Below are 7,805 nucleotides of genomic sequence, written 5' to 3' on the forward strand. Positions count from 1 at the left end.
GATTTTGAAGATGAAAATATTGCCCTCATAACCAAAAGGTTCACCAGAATGCTAAAGAGAGGGCAGACCTTTCAAAAGAGAACTCCTCAAAAACCATCTGAAAACACTAAAGACCAGGTTTGTCATAAGTGTGGGAGCCCGGATCACTTTATCAAATTCTGTCCACTTTGGGCTTTAGAGCAGGAAAAGGCAAACTTTGAGAAGGGCAAAGACATCAAGAAAGATAAGTTTGTCCCCTCAAACAGAAGAATGACAACTCAAGAGGCAGATATCTCAATGAAAAGGGCCTTTGCAGCAATGGGGAATTCTTCTGATAAAGAGTCTGAGGGTGATGAGACAGAAAACAAGTCCCTTCTTGCACTAGAACAAGAAGATGATTATGACTTTCTTGCTCTTGTAGCAGTGGAAACCAAGGAAGAAAAGGAAACCTGCAGATCACAAGAAACCATACTAGCACTCATGGCTGGATCAGATTCTGAAGAGGATAAAGCTTAAGAAGATATGAATGAAAAGGTTAGTGTTCATCACATACAAGACAATCTAAACTCATACTCAAAAAGGGAGCTAGAATCTTTACTCTACACTCTCATTGATGCATATAAAACCATAAACTCAAAAAGGGAATTGATAATGGAAGACTATGCGTCACTAAGAGAAGAAAACAAGAATCTTGAAAAACAAAATCTTCATCTTTTATCCAAGAATACTGAACTAAGTAAAAACCTAGACTTGGTAACTAAAAGGAATGAAGCACTCTCCAAAGAGCTTCTTGTGACTAAAACTGAAGCTGAAAATGGAATGAGATGGACCAGGTCCTCCATATTGCTTGACAACATTCACAAGAATCGTACATCTGAGAGACATGGGATAGGTTTTGATAGAACTAGCTCTCAAGTAAAAAATCCCAACATAGATTGTCTATGCATGCAGGTGGGCTGGTAGGGCATACAAGTCATGATTGTCAAAGAAAACAAACTGCTCATAACAAAAACTTGAAATCTTTGAGAAAACCTCATCATGAGAAAACCAATGAGCAAAAACAAATTCCTACAGTCAAATCTCTTCTTAGATGGGCCAGAAAAAATCTTATTCATCCATTCTCTAAGCATAAATCAAAGTGGATTTGGGTACCAAAATCTAATCCCCAAAATTAAACTGCAGGGATCAGTGAAGAAGAAGCAACAACAATGGTACTTGGATAGTGCATGTTCCAGACACATGACTGGAGATAATAGAAGCTTCCTCTCACTCAAGAACATCAAAGGAGGAAACGTTGCCTTTGGTAATGGAAAAAGTGGGGAAATTCAGGGAATTAGAAAGGTGGGATCAATGGATACTCATGCAATTGAGAACATACACTATGTGAATGGCCTACAACATAATCTATTGAGCGTATCTCAAATATGTGATAAAGGAAACAATGTTCTCTTTACAGAAAAGTAATGCAGAGTAACAAACTCAGTGACTGGGAACCTGGTTCTACTAGGTAAGAGACACAAGAATGTGTACAAAGCCAAGATTGTTGACTCCAAGAAAGATACTCTTAAATGTCTAAGTGCAGTCTCTGATTGGTCCATGCTATGGCACAAAAGAAGGGGACACATTAGCATGACAGCTATAAATAAACTCATATCTAAAGACCTGGTTAGGGGACTGCCATCCAAAAGTTTCAGGGACAACCAAGTATGTGGAACCTGCATTCAAGGAAAACAGGTTAGATCATCCTTCAAACCAAAGTTGACAGTGAGTACTACCAAGCCACTAGAACTGCTCCACATGGATTTGTGTGGACCAATGCGTGTACAAAGCAGGGGTGAAAAAAGATATGTGTTTGTAATAGTTGATGACTACTCAAGATTCACTTGGACATTGTTTCTTGCAACAAAGGATGAGATATTCACTATGTTTGAAATCTTTGCAAAGCTGGTTCAGAAAAAGTTCAACAAAGAAATAATTAGCATCAAATCTGATCATGGGCTGGAGTTTGAGAACTCACAATTCCTACAATTTTGTACTACAAATGGGATTGAGCATAACTTCTCAGTACCTAGAACACCACAACAAAATGGTGTAGTTGAGAGGAAAAATAGAACACTGGAAGATATTGCAAGAACAATGTTAATCTCAAGCAAACTTCCAAAATTCTATTGGGCTGAAGCAGTGAATACAGGATGCTATCTAATAAACAGATGTATGATCAGATCAGTGTTAAACAAAACACCATATGAGCTGCTAAAAGGAAGAAAACCAAATTTAGCACATCTTAGGGCCTTTGGGTGTGTATGCTTTATACACAACAATGACAAGGACAATTTGGGAAAATTTGATGCCAAGAGTGATGAAGAAATTTTTCTGGGCTACTCGTCACAAAGCAAAGCCTACAAGGTACTGAATAAAAGAACAAATCGTGTAGAAGAAAGTGTTCATATTGTCTTTAATGAAAATAGTAGTGAAGTTGAAGGGAATTCAGAGGATGAACAGAATGAGGGAACCTGCTCCAAGCCATCAGAACCAAAAATATGGGTAGAAGAATCTATACCTTCGCATAAAACACCTGAAATAGGAGATAAGTCTACTAATGAAACTGGTTCTTCTGCACCTCAAGAGCTAGTAAACATTCCAACTCACAGTTGGAAACATCAAAGCTCTCACCCTTTGCAAAACATTCTTACTCCTCTTAACTCAGGCATCTCTACAAGATCCAAATTACGAAGCATGTGTGCATTCTCTGCCTATGTGTCCCTGATTGAGCCAAAAAATATAAAGGAAGCACTACTAGACTCTGATTGGATTAGTGCCATGCAGGAAGAACTCAATCAGTTTGAAAGAAGCAGAGTATGGAACCTGGTTCCAAAACCTCAAAACAGGACGGTAATAGGAACAAGGTGGGTGTTTAGAAACAAGCTCGATGAGCAAGGTCAAATAGTACGCAACAAAGCTAGGCTAGTTGTACAAGGATACAACCAAGAAGAAGGTATAGACTACGATGAAACCTTTGCACCAGTAGCAAGAATTGAGGCAATCAGAATATTGGTCGCATACGTTGCTCACATGGAGTTTAAACTCTACCAATTGGATGTCAAAAGTGCCTTCTTAAATGGTTATCTGCAAGAAGAGGTGTATGTGAAACAACCCCCAGGTTTTGAGAATACCATGTATCCTGATCATGTATATAAACTGGACAAAGCACTCTATGGGCTAAAACAAGCACCTAGAGCATGGTATGATCGATTGTCCACTTTTCTTCTCACACATGGATACACAAGAGGAAAAATTGATAATATATTGTTTCTTCGAAAACAAGGTGAAGATATGTTTATAGTCCAAGTATATGTAGATGATATCATATTTGGAGAAACCAATGACTTACTGGGAGTAGAATTTGCTCAACTAATGAATAGTGAGTTTGAGATGAGTATGAAGGGAGTTGACATTGTTTTTGATGCAACTGAACTTGGGGAAATCTTGCATATACCATCTGTGGGTATTAATGAGTATCATTGGGGTTTTGATAAACATTCTAGCTTGCCAGCTAAATTCTCTCAAGGTAGAGTTAATTCTAGGGCACAAACTGTTTTAAAGGGCATTATGAGATCATTGCATAAGCTTCTCTTTGAGATAGTACATAAGGTGATGCTGCCTAGAGGTCACCAACGTCACATTGCCTCCATAAGAGACATGGGACTTATGAATGCTCTTGAGTGCAAAGAACACATTGACTGGCCCACACCGATTATCAAACATCTTGTTAGAATTGTTGATCCTAAACTAGGTTCTCATCAATTAGCTTTTGGAAATCTGTTAACTAGAGTGTTTGATGCATTTGAAGTACCATTGGGAGAAGGCAGGATTTTGACTCGTGCAGATATGTTTACTCAAACCATTCTTGCTGATTGTGGCATTCCCATGGAGTCGGAGCAGGTTGCAAATGCTTCTCCACGTATATCTGGTCCTGTTGCTCAGTTACTCAGGGAACTCAAAGTGGCTGAACAAAAATATGCCACTCTTGAATTGGAAAACCAGAATTTACGTGCTGAACTTCATACTTCAAATGCTGAGATTCACAGGTTGAAAGATCAGTTGGTGCAGCAGCAACTTGCTAACAATGCAAGGGTTGACAGAGTTCTGGATATGCTTGCTTCTGCTTCAACCAAGCCTAGTCAAACTTCAACTTGAAAAGCATCTTGTTTGAACCTGGTTCTTTTGATTGTTTAACTCTGTGTTGTTACTCTTCTTTTTGTTGCCAGAACATTTTATTGTGCTCAACTGGCTGAGCTTCAATTGTTGCTATGGATGTTATTTGGTTTTGTTTAGCTGCTATTGGACTCTTTTTGATTTGTCAAAAGGGGGAAGAGGTTTGCATCACACAGATAGATTTGTCTTCATCAAAAAGATAGAATCGATAATTCTACTACAAGAAATAGAGTTAATCGAAATCGATGTTTTGATGATAGACAAGAAATGAAAAATAGTTGATGCAGCAAAGCAGCCAAAGCGATACAATAAGGATTAAAGTAGCAAAATGATGCAGCCACGTAGTCAAGAAATAGAGTTATTTGTCAAAGCCAAAAATAATATATTGAAGGTATAAGTTGATACAAATAAGGAAACCTTAAATATATTATTAAGGAAGGAAGTTGTATATAATAAGGATTGTACTATAAAAGGTAAAAAAGGTAATCCTTGTTTAACTATAATTTCCTTACCTTATCTGATAAGGATTCAAGGCAAAAGAAAACTCTATAAGAAGAGGACAATCGCAGATGAAGAAGATCACGACTTCACATAGAGAGAAAAGTGAGAATTATTCATCGAATAGAAGTCTTCAAGATCGATAGGTTTTGCTAAGTTTAGAAAGTTCTTGAGTGAGAAAGTTTTTGAACGTGTAAAACTATCTTCTTGTTTCGTTCTTGATTGTAAGTTACAGTTTGTTGTACAAGGAGTGGGTTTGGCTTCTTGTAGGGTTGAGTTTCAGTGAGGGTTGTAACAAAAGGTGGGTTTGACCTTTTGGAGAGTAGAAGTAATCGATTGTAGTCAATCGAGAGAGGTAGTAGTGGTAAGGCTTTTTGATTATTGAGTTGTAATCACAAAATCTTATAGTTGAATTAATAAAACGAGGTTTTTCCTACCTTGAGTGAGGAAGGTTTTTAATTTAATAAGTGTTTGTGTCTTTACTTAAAAGCAACTTACAAGAACCTGATTCTTGTTCTAGGGGATAGGTTTCTTCAGAAAACTTTGTTTCAAAGGCAAAATGTCTTTTAAGATTATTGTGTATCATATTAAATATAAACTTTTACGTTTTACAATTTTGATATTCAAATAAAATAATATAAGTTGAAATTAATGATATTAATAAATATAAAAAATTGTAGGGAATATCTTGTTCTTTTTGAATTTGAAGAATAGTTTTCTAAAAATAGTTTATGATATTTGTTAATATAATATAGTATCGATCTTTAAATTTTAAATAAGTCACATGTCTCTTATCTAGACGTGTACTTGATGAAATGGAGAAAAAAGTGTAATGGAGGGGAGCAGAACCCGTGACTTAGTCATGCTATCTACTCTCTCTGAATTTTCATGTGATTTTCTAAAAGAAGCAACATTTACAAGTACTAAAGTACCCGAATGTAGAACTCACATGGACTCGTAATTAACTTTTTAACTAAATTAAACTAGTTTTAATATCGAAAATTCAAATGATTGATGATGATACTACTTATTATACTAAAGCAAAAAAGTAAATATGAAAAAGTTGTTCACAGAGAGGATAAAATTTCCATCCGTAGATGAACCCCCTTTAACCTACATTCTTCATAAGTAGGTGTTGGTTTCGTCTAAGAGTTGTAACTGTTTTTTTTTGGTATCTAAATCTAATCAAAATCAACGCTAGATGATATTCTGGCCCGTACCATGCAATATTTTATGAGAAAATTGTATATAATATCAAATTATTAATTCAAATTAAATGCTATAATCATAGTTTGATTTAATTGTATCTCGTACCAAATTGTTATCATTCGCTTTTCTTCCTAAAATTTTCGCTCGTCAGTCTCTCATTCGCCTCTCTCACTTTATTCAAACAAAAATGTATAAATTGTGTTTCTATTTGTATAAAGTGAGAGAAATTGTATATACACATGCAAATATATATATATATATATTCGTCTTATACACTTATAATTATACAATACGAAAATTCCCAAACCCAATTTTCTTTCGCATTTCTCTCTTCTTCTTTTTTTTTCCCGCTTTATACAAATACAGATTGTAACGAATATAATGCATAATTATTAATTATGTTTGTAAAAAGCGAGAGAGATTTGATATACAAATATTTTATTTTGATTCAATTTTATATAAATTCAAATTTTATGCAGATATACAAACACGTAAAATTAAATTGAGAGAATGCCATCGATTTATACAAACGAGAGGCTGATAGTGATTTATACTAATGACCTGCCAACGAAATTATATAAATCTGAAGAGAAATTAGCGAGTTATACAATCTAATGCTAGCTCCATAGCAAACATAAAATTTTTTATGGAGCGTAGTTATACAAATTAAACTATAGTTGGATTCCTAATAATCCCCCACTTGGAACTTTAGTTCAAAGACCCTTAAAATTATGATGAGAATGTAGTCAAACGTTGTAATATCTGGAATGATGGCATTTGGAACTATAATGATATTTCCACTACTAAATCTATTGGGAAACTGCATGAGACTGATTACTCTTTCCAATGAGTTTGGTCTCCATAAAATCAAGCACTTATGGTTATGTTCCTACTAATTTAAACACTTGAGTATTGCTTCAGCTCATGACTAGTCTAAAAAAGATATTCACACCTTGTTTATTATAATTCATGGATACATTTATATAATTCACGTATATTTGTATAGTTGATAATTATCACCCATATTTCTATGAGTAAAAATATAGAAATATACAATTATAATACTCTATATAGAATTATGGGTTTACACAAATATGGGTACACATGTACGTAGATCTAAAATTGGGTCATTTTTAAAAGTAGTACAAATTCTGAAATTATATAAATATGATAAAAATTTGAAATAACAGATTTATACAAACCTAAAATCTGAACTTTAAACAATATTTATTCAAATTACATTATACAAAAGTTATACAAATTATATTATAAAAATTTCGAATACAAATTCTAAAAACTACATGTTTATACAAACTTTGAAAAGTTATACAAAAAAATTGTATGTATATGATGGTAAAACTAAAAACCCAAAAGAAATCATTATAATATACAAATACAAATAAAATCAAACAAAGAATTGTTATTAGTGAATTATAAAAACTTGAATAAAAAACACCTACCTAACGCTAAACGTTAGTGATGAAATTGTAAATTAACTAAACTTTAGTTATATTAACTAGGTTATGCTTGTATATTCGCATAATTTCCCCATATCTTTTTTTCCAATTTAATAAAACTTATGTTATTTTTAATCAGAAAAATAATGAAGGTCATATCAAAATTATGTCTTACCGGTATATTTTGTTAGTGACTATTCTTTTATTGACTGCTTATGAAAAAGTTTCGATTCAATTGTGATAGTTATGACACACAGAGTTATTACTTCATCCGTTTCACACAATGATCTAGTTTAATTTGATACTGGATATAAGAAAATAAAAAAAACTTTTAAATCCCGTGATTCTAAATTAAAGTTATGACAAATGTATAAAATTATCTTTTAATTTTGTGGCTTTAAATATGTCATGTGGAAAGTTGGAATTAAAATGTTATCAAAATAAAAA

Source organism: Solanum pennellii, chromosome 7 (genome assembly GCF_001406875.1).
Source record: "Solanum pennellii chromosome 7, SPENNV200".
In the NCBI taxonomy this organism is placed as follows: domain Eukaryota; kingdom Viridiplantae; phylum Streptophyta; class Magnoliopsida; order Solanales; family Solanaceae; genus Solanum; species Solanum pennellii.